The sequence below is a fragment of the Leptidea sinapis genome, chromosome 12, assembly GCF_905404315.1.
Source record: "Leptidea sinapis chromosome 12, ilLepSina1.1, whole genome shotgun sequence".
In the NCBI taxonomy this organism is placed as follows: Eukaryota; Metazoa; Arthropoda; class Insecta; order Lepidoptera; family Pieridae; genus Leptidea; species Leptidea sinapis.
In genome coordinates, this window is record NC_066276.1 from 1,801,372 (window position 1) to 1,819,944 (window position 18,573).

Consider the following 18,573-nt stretch of genomic DNA (forward strand, 5'->3'; position numbering starts at 1 on the left):
CAGTTATCAGTAATTTTATTTTAAATATGTCTCATTATTATCTAAAATCTAAATAGAGATTATTAAAAATAACAATATAAAATAAATAACAAATTCCATTATCTTTCACTTGACAAATAAAAGTGAGTTCAAAAACTTGGCACTAGCACTACTCACGTGATACATTGATTGACTGGCCTATAGACTTGTATTCCGTGCTACTAAATAAATAAACACCTAAAGAGGCTCTCTAAGTAGCTAGGATAAGAATCGGATTTTTTTAAATGGAAGAGAAGGACAAGCAGCAATTTCATATCGTATCTGGTGGTCGTGGTCGAAATTCCTGACTGCGGTGACGTGTAATAAATAATTTGCGTAATAAATAGGTACTGGTGTTTTACGAACCCTGTAGTTCTGACATGTAATAATAACATACTTTAAAACAAGATAGCTAGACAATATTAAATAAATTATTCTCAACATTTAGAAGTTGGGGCCTGGTGGTTTTTAGGTACTGCCTGAGAGAAATATATTTCGTATTAACATTACCTACATTACTGTAGGTATTATATGCACTGCTTTACGTAGTAAATGAGGATATTATATAGAAAATTTAGCTTTTAATTTCTTAGTACTAGTAAGTTGTCTTGTTTAAAATTTTAATAATATATTATGTAGGATTGACGTCGGTATTTTTTTGCAAATAATGATGCAAATAAAGGAAAGAACTACCAAAACCATACCCATTTTAATAGGAAACTGGCAAAAATGAACATAAACCGTTTTCCTTATACGTTTGCTTCACATTTTAATTCAATTTAGTGAATGAGGGAAAAAGTAATTTTCAGGGTTATGCCGGGACGCGCTGTACCAAGATTGGAAGTCGACGCCGTATTGGGATGAACTCGTATACTTTTATGACTGAAAAAGTTTTTATTCCGAGCATGAGTAAACTTGCAATCCACATAGCAAGCGTAGCAGCAGGCATATGATTCTAAATTATTGTTTATGTAAATGTAGGTTTCCTTTTGAAATAATCTGCGTTTCATGCTATGTTTAGCTGTACTATGGAGGTTCTGGTGCAGATTTTTGCCGCTTTTTACTTAAATTATAATATTTTATCAACAAATATTGTTGTTTTATATTCTCTCAGTCAACATTAGAGTTATATGATAAGCTTAAAGTTAGCAATATTTCCAAGCAACCGTAAGTTAATAATATATAAGGTAGGTAATGACCTACTGTTTCAAATTAATTAAAGAAAATAATTTAAAAATAATTCTTAATAATCATGGGCAATTAAAAAATATTTTCAATCAAAAATATAACTGAAACTCACAGTTTTCTCTTGTAACATGACATGGTTGATATGAGCTTAAACTTTTTTATTACCTAACTAAACAACCACCACATCCTTACTTCGCCTTGGATACTAACCCCACGATTTTGTATCTCGGGGAGGCGAGGCTTTTTAAAAAAATAATTTACAACCATCATTCTACAATATTACTAGACTTCCTACTACATAAATTTTGTATATACCTACTATTCTCACCTAGATATAATTATTTTGTAAATCGACATTTCGTTACTCAAACCATTTTGAATTTTTATCATAAATCAAATCAATTTGATTCAAGGTTGAATTTCTGTGGCACGTAGCGTCACACTTGATTAAATGTTATTACTTGGGGTGATGTCGTGGGACGAGTTGTATCCGGATTTTGTGTGCTCGAAATATTGTTCGTAAACGAGTACAATTATGTAATATTTGTTTTAAATTTAAACCTAAAAATGAATTTACTGCAATGGCAGATTTGCCTGCAGCCAGAGTATAAGAAGCTAAGGCATTCTTTCACGCCGGAGTCGACTATGCGAGTCCCTTACGCGTTATTCCTTATCGTAAGCGTGGTGTTCGTAGTCAGAAGGCCTACATTTGCCTTTTTGTGTGCCTCGTCACTAAAGCGGTGCATATAGAATTGTCGAGCGACTTAAGTACAGAATCATTTTTAAATTCTTTTAAACATTTAATAGCACGAGGAGGTCCCATTTAATTCGTTTATAGTGATTGCAGTACTAATTTTATTGGCGCCAATTCATACTTGGATGAAATATATAAATTAGCGTCATCACAAGAATATTATAATAAGCTAACATCAGAGCTTTCAGGCAATGCGATTGAGTGGAAACTTAATCCGCCTGTATCTCCAAACTTTGGTGGTATATATTTTTTGTGGGAGGATGTGGATTTATTTGATGGGAGGGTAATATTCGGAGTGTAAAAATGCATTTGCAAAAGGTAGTTGGTCTTCAGCTACTTACTGTAGAAGAAATGAATACCCTCTTAACGCAGATCTAGGCGGTGCTGAATACCAGGCATCTGTCTGTATAAGTACAAGTACAGTTGAACTAAGGTTCAGACCCTTCTGAGCCGTTGGCATTAACCCCGGCTCATTTTCTAACTTTAACGCCTCTTTAAACTTTGTCCTCAATTAAGTGGGGCGAAATTCTATCAGCGGATTCAATTAACGACATTACCGATATTTTTTACGCTTGCTTAAAAGAATCTATAGACAACTATATCCCAGTTAAAGTTAAGTCTAAATCTAAATTCCCTGTATGGTACTCTAAATCTCTGATTCACATAGTAAAGGAAAAGCTTAAAAAACATAGAAATTGGAAGGAAACTAACAATCCTCGCGACTATGATGAATTTGTGATACTCAGGTGAAGGCAAAAAAATATTCAAAAGAAGTGCTTTACAGATTATACAGAGTGCATGCAAGATTATATTCGTAAAGATCCTAAAGTCGTTTACTCCTATATAAAATCACTCAAAAACAATAACAATGGGTATCCTGTAAAACTCACGTTGGGACAATCTACATATTCCGATGAAATAACAGTATGCTATGGCTTTAGTAAATACTTTGAAAGCGTATTGGTAAAACCAGCAAATTCAAACGATGCGCCAAGTTTCACAAACATTTCACACAACGAAACGATATGCAATATTATTATTCGAGAAGATGAAACTCTCAAATTGCTAAAGTCGTTGGATACAAATAAGGGAGCCGGTAGTGATGGCATTCCCTCAATTTTTCTACATAAATGTGCTTCTTCCTTGGCTAAGCCCCTTTCCATAATCTTTAATCTGTCCCTTAACGTTTTCTGCGCCTTCCCAGATAAATGGAAAGAAGCTTTAATAGTTCCCATTCATAAAAGTGGATCAAAAACTAAAATTGAGAACTACCGGCCAATATCAATCCTCAATGGGATAAGCAAACTATTTGAGACGGTTATCTGCAAGCGGATTACCCCAACAATTGCTAGGTCTATCCCCTTCGAACAACATGGTTTTATGAAGGATCGTTCCACCGTGACTAACTTGGCGGTATTCACCGATTACGTTTTAAAGTGCATGGATGAGAGGTATCAGGTAGATGTGATCTACACAGACTTTGAAAAAGCATTTGACCGTGTGGATCACATAATATTACTACAGAAGTTAAATGCACTCGGAATTTGTGGGAATCTGCACAGATGGTTCACCTCATATATCACGAATCGTATGCAGGCTGTTGTGACGGGTAGCGCCAGAAGCGACTTCGTGTCAATACCATCAGGTGTGCCACAAGGCTCTATCCTTGGCCCGCTTTTGTATAATGCCTATTTATTCGATATAGGAAGTTGCTTTACTCACAGCCAACATTTAATGTTTGCAGACGACAAAAAAATCTTCCTCAAAATACGTGATATTGATGACTGTTACAAGTTGCAAACAGACCTGAATGCTTTGTCTGAATATTATAGTAATAATAGGATTGTCGTTAACGTTAAAAAATGCCACTACATAACATTGACACGTAAAGTAAAACCAATACTTTTCGATTACAAGATAAACGGCGGATCAATATCTAAAGTGAGCTCAGTTAGAGACTTGGGAGTCAAAATTGATACTAAGCTTTCTATGAACGACCAGGTTAATATCGTAGCAGATAAAGCATATAAACAGCTGGGATTCATCAAACGCGCAACTAGTAATTTCAGCAACATAGAGTGCATAAAAAGTCTGTACTTCAGTTATGTTCGCAGTGCAGTTGAGTATGCAAGTAACATCTGGTCACCTTACTATATCATACACAAACAAAGGATTGAATCCATACAAAAGCAATTCCTAAAGTATCTAGCGTTCAAGCAATTTAAAAACTTTTCATGCTATGAAGAAGCTTGTAAGCACTACGAAATTGACACTTTAGAGAATCGAAGAAAGCTAAACGATATGTTGCTATTGCAAGCAATCCTAAATGGTAAAATTGATTGTCCCTCCTTATTAGCGAGTTTTTCATTGAACGTCCCATCATTTAGAACTCGTCACACGCACTTTCTGGCTGTACCAAAAGCTAACACCAATTACACACAAAACTCTGTTCTGCAACGTCTGGCTCTCACCTACAATAAAGCTTATTTTAATTTAGATATGTTTTGCTTGTCCAAAGTACAGCTAAAAAAAGAAATAAGAAATATACATCGACTGCAATGATTATCCAAACACACACTACATACACCCTCAAATACACTACACACAACCTTACATACACGCACACACACTCCTGTAACCTTATTTTGTAAAGCTTATTTTCTAAGTAGCTTATTATAGTAATTGTAAATATTTTGTTAGCTTATTCTGGCTTGTTTAAATCATAAAATGTTACTTCTTTTGTTTAATACCTATATACTGTAATCAGTTTTTGGCCTTTTTTTTATACTTAATAATGTAATTATATTGTATATAAATTGTGACGCTGTAGATTACATGAAAATAAATAAATAAATAAATGACAGCGTCGTTAATAGTTCAACGGAACTAAGTTGTGCATTGTGGCGTCTGTGATTGTGCTTCTATTTAAATACATACCTAGGCTGCATAATATAACGCGAAATTTCATACTACGTAAGTAATTTCTCTGCGATGATAAAGCGTTTTGTAATTTTCCTTTTTCTTAAGCTTCTGTTCTTATTTCTTAAGATCTCACTCAGTAAATATTCAAAATTGTCGCGTTAAAATCTCAGCCGATTTAAGATATACCATTATCTAGTACAGTACACCTTATACTTCGTTTAAATATATATTCAAACAATTTTTACATATGTGGAATGATTGATGTTTATATTTATTTATTTATTGGGGCAATTAACAAATTAAACTTTACAGGCACACAAATATATATAAATCAATATTCTGAGATTTGGCCAGGGAGCTATTTGACTAATATAAGCTGGAATATTATGAGTTTTCATTTGAGGAACCATGGAGGATCATGTTCCGTATATTTGTGTATATATATTAAGCTATTTGTTTTATGTATGTATGTCCAATTTGGTATACTATGCGATAGCATAGAGATATGGTTATTAGGCATTTAATCTCAGTGCCGTGTGACCTTAATTAACAGAATATAAGGTTAGGTTTTATGTACGATTATTAAGTAGGTATAGTGCCTTCAGTTATTTTTAAGTCATCAAAACCTAGGTAACACTCGTATGTCACAAACACTCACATTCACTCACACCACACAACCTACTCATCATTTCAATTATTCAATATGGATACGACTTCTTCTTCTCTATGTAGTTTTTTCTTGTAAGTTTTTCTTAATTTTTATGAAGTATTTTCCTTTTTATCTTAAACTATAAATTAAAATAAAAACTTCTCTAAATTGGCGTATTATTATGCTGTTTATTTTTTTAAATATTCTTTACACTTTCTTAGCTGTAAGAAATAATAAATAAATATATGGTCGTTTATCGTAATAAGATCTTAAGCTTGGTGTTTGTATATGACATGCCCTTAATTGACCCTTTAGTATTATTCAAAATGCTCGCTATCCCGATAAGTGGGTGAAAAGTACAGAAATATCAATTTCACTCGTGAAAAGATTAGCAAAACTATGAGTATTGAGCACTGTAATAAGCAAAATTACAAAGTGTATGATCATAGCTCCAATGAAGTTTCACAAATGGTCGGAAAAGTGCAACGTGGTCATCATCATGCGACAGTCATGGTTTGGTGAGGAGTATCTTATCAAGGAATCTTTCGTGAAAAAATAGTTAAATTTCAAGCCAAAGTTGTATCAAGCGACTGACTAGATCTAGTTATAAAGCCTTCTAGCAATAATAGATACGCTTTAAAAAAAGTATCTTGGACTTTTCAGTAAACTGGTCATAAAGCACGAACCCCAAGCTTGGCTGGAAGTCGACATTTCAAACTTTATAACAGCTAAAGACTGGCCCTCGCCTATCGTAAATCTCAACCTCTTGAAGAAAAAATTGGGGTCAATCTAACAGTTATGGCCTGCTCTTAACGACATGCTGAGTTAATTAAAAAAATCTCTAGAACATGCGTGAGTAAAGCCTTATTCGTGGCCAGATATATTAAAGACATTATTGCAAATTTAACAAATACATGAAAGTTTTAGAGAGCCATTATTACACCATAAAAAAATAGTCACAACAGAACTAATGGTCGACTGGGTGTAATAAAAATTAAACTTATTATCTATCATCATTATAATATATTCTCATGACAAAATTAATGGTAATTTCGAGGAACGTTTAGGGATATTTTTGGCTTCTTCTCACTAACCACGACTAAAGGATGATAGCTGAAATTTCAGTGCTATTTTAGAAATATTTGACCCCTGTTTGTAAGACAAGAATGCTTCTTTATAAAATAAAATTATGTTGCGAAAATACGAGAAGGCTTATATTATCACTTATTTATAAGACTGCCTGACAGTGTTTTTAATGTATTATAAGAATGATATAAAACGATTAAATCTGCGTAAACCATTTATGTTCGATATAGCTATACTTTTTACTTTAAGGGTAAATGTATACACTTTTACAATAAGTCCCAGCCACTATTCAGGCATTATCTATAAATAAATTTAAATGTTTTATTACAAATTGTTCGTAAATCCTATTACACCGCTGCTGAATATCTTAGTGATCGAACAGCCTGGGACTAGATTATGATTATATTATATCAATAGCAATGACAGTACACTTTTGTACATTTTATTAAAAATAGCGCAAAAAAAAAATGCTGGGAGAGTTTCTTTTGCGCCATTTGTTTCCGAAGTGGTGGTAGAATGTAGTATATTAGAAATGACATCAAAAATAACTCTAAAGGAATCAATTGCAAGAAATGCCTTTTAACTATAATAAGATATGTGCTATGCGGAGATAAACTTCCATACAAAATCTTTTAATACATCCATTTATTTCAAGATCCACGAATGTAACATCGCAAACGACTTAAGTTCGATGAAACATATGAAGCTTGAATTTTAATATTGAAAGTTTTGAAGAATTTTGTCTGAAACACCGTTTTGTTGAATGAATATGTGATATAATTGACATATCATTTGTGCGAAACTTTTTCAATAAATATGCTGCAGACATAAGTACCACAGCGGAGGCTTTTTTTGTGGTCAAGCAGTACTTAGTAGTGGTGCGCAAGCACTATTAGTGTTTCTGATTGATGGTTATCGTAGCTAGCTAATTACTGGCAAATGAGACTCAGCACATCATATTTCAAAGCAGCGTTCCTCTAGTGTTGCAAGAGAATGTGGGCGGCGGTGATCTTATAACATCAGGTGACACGTACGCTCGTTTGTCGTTCTCTTCTATCAAAAAGGGAGTATCCCCGTCCCGTCACTTTTCCTCTTAAAAAGAAACGTTATATTTCTATCAACCTTAACTCAATTTGTCACAGCTTGGATAGCGTTAAAAAAACCTGAACTAAAATCATTTTTATGTAACGCAGCCTATTGCTTGTCGTAACAATCAAAGTTGTAACAGTTTTGATGTGGGTTAGACATCATAAAGTTCTGACAAACTATAATATAAAGTATTCAAACTTGCGCAATATGATGCCATTAAATTGTTCAGTTTTCAGACGACACTCTCGTGACTTTTTGACATAACTAACTTAATTATAACATGATGGATATTGACTTAAAAATGATACTGCTAAGCTATTGAGTAAAATTTTAACTAAAATATGTATCAGAGCAAATACTACAACACACCTATTATAAAACCGGGAATAATTCAGTTTAACAATTTTAGTTAAAATTAGTTCATAAATCATCCTTTGATTACATTGTGGTGTGAAATGATTGTAAAAAACAACATGAATTGAAAGTACATGCACGTACACCGAGCCCTATAAATACGGTCACACGGTCGACAATAAAGGTTTGCGCCTCTCTTCCCCGAGAGATGGTCGCCTACGATGAAGGCTTAGAGGGCACACTGCCCAAAGCCAACCTCAGGTGGTGTTTAGTGGGTAGGCACTTAGGTTCTTACGTGAGTCCCACATAACCATATGCATGAGCATTCACCACCTCCCTCCCTTCGTAATCCCGGAGGGTAGCCCTTTCCCTTTGTCTGGGAGCAAAAAAAAAAAAGACAATAAAGGCAGTCTCGGGCTGTCGTACGGTACAGACCTCTCTGAGACGTCGTAACGCTGCCGTGGAATATACGGGGGTAATCAAATACTCGAGTAGTTTTCTTTCAATGATCCAATTATGAGTGAACAATACAGAGGTTCTTTCCTCGTCATATAAAACTATAATTCTTGAAAAACCCAAAAATTCTGAACTGCACTACAATTGCGCTCGTCTCCTTATCACATTAGATGTTAATCCTCGTTTGTAGATGGTTAGCAATAATTTCACTAGCTACGGCACGATTTAAACTGAAACACAACAATATTTACACATTATTGCTTCAAGGCAGAAATAGGCGCCGTTATGGGGCTCAAATTCTAGCCGGCATCCTGTGCAAAGGAGCCTCCCACTGGTAAAGGGATACGTTGGAATACAATAAGTAAAAATAACTACTATTTTAGGAATCCGACTAAAATGACTGATCCGAATGTGAATTAAGAATTGAAACTTTTCATCTGAATAAGAATTCGGAGATTATAAATAAAGTACTATTCTTTTTTAAATTAACGCACCTTAAATAAAAACTTCAGTCGTTTTATTAAGAAAATCCGCTGTTAATTTTACAAGAGATTGACCATCAACTAGATTCTTATAACCGGTTATTTTATAGTAATGACCATGTACAATACTCTATAAATTGGATTTTTAATGTAATTAAATTCAGCAACAGATTCTAGTGCTGTTTTTTTCTCTTTGAGCACAATTTAATGATGAAATGATGTCTAAAATATTCCAAATTTGTGAAAATAAATGAAAGTGAAATTTTTTTATGAAAATTTATGATTTTATAAACAATATAAAAATAAACTGATATTTGATATAAATCAATATTTATTACAAGGTTTCAATAAGTTAATCCGGGACAGTTCGGGATGTATATACATCGCACATCTCGTCTAGCGGCCGTTCCCAATATACTATCTACAGAAAGAGATAAATTACTTTATATCGCTGGTAAGCTATACGTTATCTCATTGACAGACAGCGTGCATGGATAAGGTGAGTCACCGTCGATAAGTTTATTGGGACAGAAAAGTCAACGATACTTACGATTTTTATCTCAAGTAAGAGATAGACTGAATATTGGGAATGGCCGTAAGTCACACAATAAGTTGTGTCCGAAGAAAAAATATAATCAAAACGAACGAATATTATCAATCTGGTTACTTTTTCCTTACTTAGCTTATAACTTAGAATTAGTCCCTAGACATTATATATTTAACCGTTACAGCGTCTTTTGCATTCAATGAAAATAAATACATAATGGTTTCTGAGAAAATTCCTTCATTTTATACCTTAGCAGAAAATTGCGCGCTGGAGACTTCTATGCAAATAATTTCTCTTTGATGATGAAGCATTTGTAATTTTAATTTGTTTTTATGCTGTTAAATTCTTATTAATTGAGTTGATTTCACTTAGGTTTAGTTTGAAATTGTCGCGATTTGCTTGAAATCACAATTGACAAATATTTTACTACTTTACTACAATAATTACCTTAACCCTTGCTACATTTAAAGTCAACGGGGCTTTCACCACGGTCTCCCGGGTCAATCCTGCCAGGTCTGTAGGCTGTACCAATGTGTATTCGGTTTTTGTATTCATAATATGTATGGTTTATAAGGTCGGCAATACTATTGTTATTCCTCTGTTACAAAAGAATATGATCTTCAGATCACTACCGATATAAAAAAAAAAGTATTTTCATAATTAACCTATTTTAATGTTGTAATTTTTTTATTTATGAAGCATTATGCATTATGTTACGTTATCTAATTCAAGCACTATCTATATTGATTTAATATTTTATTAAATAATAAAAGAGTAATATTGTAATAATATATTTATTTAATATTATTATATAATAGTTTATTGAATTAGGCTATAATTTGCGGAAATCCATAAATATCCAAATTTTGTGATTTTCTAGAGTGTAAATTCCGCCAATATTGTTCTAACTAATTCTGGCACGAGACTGAATCAGTCTCGTCAGAATCTGGCGAGTCAACATCTCCTGAGGATGCCCTGTGTAGAGGCAATACAAGTGTCGAATTGATTAAAGACAAATATTGACGGAATTTACATTCAAGAAAACTCACAAAATTCGAATAAAAAAATTATGTAATAAATATTTTAATATTATTATACTTTCTTACTTTTGAAAAGGGCTTTAAGAGATAAGATACGAGGAAATAAAGTAATTGAGATTCGTCATTTCAAAACATTTTTCTACTCATCACATTGACATCATATTTTTTCGTGTTTTAATTTTGCAACAAATCTTTAACGCACTCAGTCTTAATAATGTTGTAACCACAAAGGGATTGTAAGTTTTATGTCAAAAATAATCCGATTCAGGGACACAATTTTTACTATCGCACGGATAATTTATTTATCTGGGGACATATTACAGGAAATGAAGCTAAGCCCTTTGAATTTTTCAGATATTGGATAGTTTTGTGAAGTGATTTTATATAGAGATGTGACATTTAATTTAAGGGGATAAAAGATGAATTTTATATTAATGTTTATGAAAAATACATAATAATTAACAATAAGATGGGATTAAAAACTATACCAGCAAGACTTTGGCTTGGTTTGTTTTTTTTACAATAATTACTACTAATTTGTAATAGCAAAATTTTTAATTAAATTAACAGTTATGTACTCAACGAAAATACAAATATTTCTTGATAAAAAACCCTTTTATATTATATTATTCGTACAAAATATAGCTTTTCCTTAAATACACTATCATAAGGAAAAAACTCTTTTGATAACCTGAACATTTACCCTCATAGTAACAGCCAGTATTTTTATTTTAATTTTATTTATTCGGGTCTACAAACAGTAGCACGCAGTGTGGAAAAAAATCAGTAATAATATAATACAGTAATACTATACATGCTACCCACTACGTCAACCACATAATTATTAATTAATACTTAATTACAAAAGTTACATGTATAAGTGTAGATATAAAAAATATATTCGTTTAGTTTTATTCTTATTATTCTACAGGTTTAGTCTAATATAGTAAAATCCTTCTTAAGATAATCCATGACCAGCTCTTTGAAAGATCCCACACGAGTGGAAAAAATATCAATATTGCCAAAGCACGCATTATATGAGTGTGTCATTCTCCATAGTGGTGAGCGCTCGCCAGAATTTGTACGACATTTTATAGTAGCAAAAAGTTTATGCGTTTGATTATTGCGTACATGAGTTCTTACTGGTATTTTGTAACAGAGTTTACGAGTTAAAGGAATACAGTCGTATTTATTATGACACAGATCAAATAAGAGCATAGCTTCAAGTTGTTTGCGCCTGGACTACAAGTGAAGTATACTATATTTTTCAAGAAGCTGGTCATAAGGAAGGTAGCTTCCCATACATTTATAGTGCATCGTCCGTAAATTTTTTTTCTGTACAGTTTATATTCTCTTAACATATTTATTATAATGGGGATTCCAGATACAAACAGCAAATTCGAGTTGTGTGCGAACCAGTGATTTATACAAATTTAGATATGTAGCAACTCTATTGAAATTAGTACCGGTCCGCATTATAAATCCATACATTTTAAAAGCTTTATTTACAATGTTTTGTGTATGCGTGTCTAAATGTAACTTACTATCCAATGTTATTCCTAGATCTTTAATATTACTAACCTTGTCTAGACTCTCTCCATAAAGCGAATATGTACAGTTGCTAGCGGATCTCTTTTTAGTAAAAGTGATATGCTTTCATTTACTTAAGCTTAGATTAAGTTTATTTTCTGTACAAAATTTAGTTAATCTATTTAAATCATTCTGAAGATGGTCATGATTATCTTGTAATTCAATTGTTTTAAATATTTTAAGATCATCTGCATATAGTAGAAAATTACTATGATTAAAGCATGTATGAATATCGTTGATGAATATAATAAATAAAAGAGGTCCAAGAATTGACCCTTGTGGAACTCCAAAAGTAATCATTACCATTTTCGATTCATGGCCACTGATGATAACTCTTTGAGTACGATTTGAGATGTATGATTTAAACCATCGCCAAAGATCACCACCGTTACCGTTATATGCTAATTTTTCTAATAAGCGTCTATGGTCTACCCTATCAAAAGCTTTCTGAAAGTCTGTATAAATGCAGTCTGTTTGTCTATTGTTATCTAAATCTTCAAATAAGTGTGAAGCAAAAATAAGAAGATTAGTTACTGTTGTGCGTTTCTGCACGAATCCATGTTGTTGTGAAATTATAATCCTATGTATCAGTGGATAAATGGAGTCATGTACAAGCCGCTCAAAGAGCTTGGAAAGTACAGGCAATATAGAGATTGGTCGGTAATTTTCTACGTTCTTTTTGGATCCACCTTTATGTACAGGCACTATGCGAGTCATTTTCCATTTCTCTGGAAATATGCCTTGTTTAAGACACATACTGAATAAAATATGCAGTAGTTTGTAAATGGTAGTAGAAGTGGCTTTGAAAAATATTTTAGGTATATCATCCAAACCCTTCTTTACATCCAACTTGTTTAGAGCCTTAATTACATTTTCAGTCGTGATAACAGTTTGACTGATAATGTCACACACTATTTCATCCTTACCAGTGCATTCAATATGATCTATGTCAAAGTCATTGGTAAGAGTAGATGGTACAAAAACCGAGTAAAAAAAGTCAGAAAATAAATTACATGCATCGATCGGAGTATTAGCTATATTATTTTTGTAAAATACATTATAAGGAATGCGGGAATTGTTTTTTTATATTAGAGAAGTATGTCCAAAAATATTGTGCATTGACTTTAATACTATCTTCTACTATGTTCATATATTCACTGTAACGACGTTTCGATTCCTTTTTAAAACGACGTCTTAAAGTATACAGAATATCTCATAGTCTGACGTATTATTAAATTTTTTTATCTTTAAATATATGATATATGATTAAGGATGAATTAAACCAAACTGGGAAGCTCTTTGCCTTTATAGTTTTAGATGGGATATACTTACGTATGAATCCATAGATTATTTCATAGAATAAACCGACAGCTTGATCAGCAGGTTTGTCTTGAAAATATCTTTCCCAGTTGGTGTTAAGTATCTCTTCATTAATAATTGAATACTCAGCTTGTTTAAAACAGTAGTGTGTCTGTGTTGTTAAAGGGATATGTGGTCTAATAGCAAAGGGCAATAGTGCATAGAAAGGTGGATGATGATCATCAGGTGGCACCAAGGCAGTAAGCGCATTTAATAAAATACAATCATTGTTACTGGTAAGGAATAGATCTAAAATATGATTATTATAATTTTCAAAACAATTATATTGTGATAGATTCAAGGTATACATAAATTGACAAAAATATTGACTCGTTAAACAATTACTATTACTTAATTGTGGTTCCATATGCGCGGCGTATCGCAACCAATTTATTGTCGGTATGTTATAGTTGCCAACAAGGTGTGTATTATCGCTAAGTATCAAGATTTCTTGTAGGTAATTAAAATAAGATAGGTATATATCATGGGTCTGATTCGGCGGGATATATGTTAAACCAAATATATAACTCAACTAGCACGTAATCAATAATTGGTAGCATGGCAAGCATAGTGGCTGGCTTTGACATTAGCAGCGTAAGAAGCGTGGCAGCCAGCGAGCGACGCACCGCAATCATAACTCCACCGCCATCACGCCGCCCCGTCGCGGTTCGGTTCCTATCACACCGGTATACGTGATATCTCGAGTCAATTCGTCAAATATCTCATCAGTTAACCATGTTTCAGTCAGGAGTATTAAATCGTAGTCATGCATAAGTATATTCATATAAAGCGTATGGAGCTTAGTCCGTAATCCACGACAGTTCTGATAATACACTGAAAGAACTTTGTCCATAAAAATTATTTACTGTATAGGTACCTAAACTATACTAAAAATTAAAAATAATTCGAGTTTTAAATCGCATTAACATACTAGGTAATTTTATTATTTTTAGACACAGAGTGACACGCATATTAATTATGATTTCATGAGAACTACAATGACGTAATTGTTGATTAATAGTAAATCTTTTATAAGTAACATTTGTAACTAAAAATAATATGGTTTATATTACGGAAAGTGACATGAGAATACATTATATTGAAAGCTGAAATGTAAGAAAATAAACATGTTTTTACTAATATTATCATACAAAAAACGCAATACCAGCAGTAAAATAGAAACACAGTGAGATAAATGTAACATGTACAAGTAATATGGTTTATTTTACGGAGAATGACACGAGAAAACATTTTATTAGCCAAAAAATAAGAAAATAAAAATGTTTTTAGTAACATTATTATACAAAAAACGCAATACCAGCAGTAAAATAGAAACACAGGGTAATAAGTATCTTTACTGGTGACAGTCAGTAATAACTGCAGTAAGTCAGGTATATAATGTAGTATAGTAGGTATATAAAATAGGTATTAATGTTTATAATGCATACAATACCAATAATAGGTAATCCTTATTGTGTAGTAATTAAGGCCTGTAATCGCATGATGAGCGAGACAGAGTGCAAAAAAAATGTATTTGTATTTTATTTGATATCGACTAGTTTTCCATTCTGTCAGCGCCTCGAGTTTTTAATTTAGTAAAATCTCCAGTGGATCGGATAGCATATGATGGGGAGGTGTCATTTTCTCGGACGAGGATAGTTGCATTTTTGACCCACACGTACTTATATTTGAGCCTTTCGCCTCCTCACGGCACTCGCGAAAAAGTCGTTTGTTCTTAAGAGTAAGATGCTCATTCATATAGATAATATGCGACTGACCTTGAATACCTATCTGTTTACTCCGTACTCCACGAGCCTTACGGAAAGCACTTAGAATGTTGTCACGCAGAATCCTAGTGGTGAATTTGACAATTATGTTTTTAGGCTGGCGATTGTTTTGTTGATTTGCATGTGGGACTCGATGAATCGAAATTACATCTTTGTTCGAGATTGTGTAGTTAATAGCCAAGCCTATGGCATCTAGTATTGAAAGTAGATTTTCATTCCGTTTGTCAGGTACGTTACATATCTCAATATTGCACTGCTTCGCCTGCTGCTCCAGGGAGTCGATTTTATGTTCCAGGGTAGAAACGAGATTAGCTGTTCCAAGCACACCCTTCTTAAATTCCTCAAGTTCACGTACCTTTTTTTCAATGTGACCGTGCTCCTCTGATTGAAATTGGGCCGCTGATTGCAGTTCGGTGATATCCTTGGTTACACTGGCCAAACCACTTTTCAAGTTAGCTTGCTCGGTTCGCAGTGATTGCATTTCAAGCTGTACTTCAGATAAAGCACTTTTGATTTCGCCACTAATTCTATTTAGGCTGTCGTCGATTTATTTACGCCATGTTTGTAGCATATTCTGTAGATCATTTGTAAAGCTACGCAATTCAAATTCTGGATGTGTCGCCTGGTGTTCGGGGAGTTTAGGTGAGGTGTTCGTTTCCTCAGCGGACGGAATTACTGAATATTGGGGTTGAGCAACCCCAATATTATTATTAACTGTAAAGTAGATCCAGTAGATGAAGCCACAACCTGAGAGTTGAACAAGACATATTAAGATTTATGAACGATACGTCTCTCGAATGGTTGGCTCGGTGGAAGAGAACTCGCACCTGACGCGACGAGTCGCGAGTTCGAGTCCCGCATTGTTCATAAATTATGTTTACATAATTAATTTGTGTAATTATTTATCCCAGAAGTGAGGGTTATCACTTTAAAATAACAATTAATTTAGAAAGATGAACTAGCGAACATAGAGACAAGGTCCCTTCAACTATCTCATGTTATATTGATTCATAATTATGAGCTAAAAATTACTATTTTCTCTTCCATTCATCTCAAAAATAATATCATTACTTACAATTACTATATCATACGATATTATTTTATACGTCTAGATAGAAACTCTTGCTGCTAGACAACCGATGAAAACAGGCCAGGTTTATTACTTACTGTTCGTGACTAGCTTTATTTGTATGTCACTTTTTGTTAGTGTGCGTGCATTGCTCTTTTGAGCATAGAGGTTAACTGTCGATCTCAATTTTTTTCGACAATTTCACAGCTGTCACAGTCTATCAAGCCGGTTAAAAGATCTAAGATAAAATGCATAACGACAAGCAATATCATTTTACATAATTTTTATTCTATAAATCTACAATACAGTTTAAAATAAACAAAGATGTATCTTATTATTATTATTATGTCAATTAAATTTATTTAAAGAGAAGAAAAGTAATTAACATTAATTAGTAAAAAGAATCTTTTGATCTTTAGAATCGGGTGAAAAATTCAATTCAAAAGCCTCTGCTTTTGAATTGCAGCTCTCTAGCTGTAATCCCCATTAACGAGCTATAATTGCCGGACTAACGCTTTCAGCCATCGGTATAAATTTGAGAACGCTTAAGTTTTAACATTTAATTGGCAAACCACAGTTTTTGAACAGATTTTTACCAGTGGGAGGCTCCTTTGCACAGGATGCCGGGCGACTAACCACTTACCTATTATGCCACGTACCATGGCCAGACTTGTAACTGCATCGAAATTACGTAAATCTAAAAAATCCTTCAATTTTTGTATATAATATTTCGTTATTAATGCTAACAGTGTTGAAACGATGGCGTTTTAAAAATACTTTAATTAAACAAACTAAATTTGAAAACATAATTTATTGACGATGCGGGACTCGAACCCGCGACCTCTTGCGTTCCGAAATTAATCCTAGAAGTGAGGGTTATAACTTTAAAAAAATAGCAATTTGTTTAGTTTTGAAGGACGACATATCAAGTAAATTTTTCAGTTATCAACTGTGAAATAGATCCTGTAGATGAACCAACAACCTAAGAGTTGAACAAAGACATAATAATTAAGATTTATAAGCTTTACGTCACTCGAATGGTTGGCTCAGTGGAAGGGCGCTCGCACGGATTGCTAGAGGTTGCGGGTTTGAGTCCCGGATCGTTCATAAATTTTGATTTCATATTTAATTTGTGTAATTAATCCCAGAAGTGAGGATTATCACTTAAAAAAATAACAAATTGTATAGAATAATTTATTTATAGAAGTCTGTTAAATAACATAAAATTCAATGAAATATTATGTTTATTTTGCCTTATTCCTTACTCTTTACTGATATTATGGAAGTGAATGTGGATTTGGTTCTTTGTTACGTTTTCACGCTTTAACTAATCAAGTCAACAGTGTCTAAATTTTATCTCAAAATTTGAAGGGTTCTTGAGGAAACAAATTTCATGAAGGCCGTCACGCAAAATTATCGATGTTATAAAACGATATTAAAAATTAGTATTGTTTCCAACATTCTCGGGATATTAGACAATGAATTGCAATTCTGTTTTTTTTTAATTTAGTCCACAAAACTGACTACAATTTTATGGATTGCAAAGTAGTAAAATATACAAAAATACTATTTATCAATTGAGTCTACTGGATGTGGATGTGGCATGCGTGATTAAAAGATACAATAACTACAGCGCAACAAAACACACTTAACAAACAAGCTTGATAAAAACAGGACATATTCTAACAGCCAATAACAAGAATAAAAAAAAGGTTAACAGATTACTTACTTGCTAACTTATCTATGTACTTAATTTATTTTTTATTTTGGGTATATTTTCTGTAATATAGCATCTCTGTAATAATTTGCAAAAAATTTCATTCTATATAGCGGACTATGATCACCAAGTATGGTTCTGCTTTGTGGCAAACAGAAAGTCTTGCGATTATGTAAGTGGCTACAATCACGAGGCACAATGAACTTTAAGCGTTCAAGTAATTCAGGCGCGTCAATGTGTCCCTTCATTAGCTTTGCCCAGAAAATAACATCTGCAATCTTTCTGCGGTCTTTAAGTGATTTCATTCTATAGTAAGAGAGACGAGAGTCGTACGAAAACAATTTATTACATTTCAAGTCTTTGTAAGATAGATGGCATGGAAACCGTTTTTGAATTCGTTCTATTCTATCGGAATGAACTTGGTACCCTGGACTCCATACCGTGCTGCAATATTCAAGGATACTAC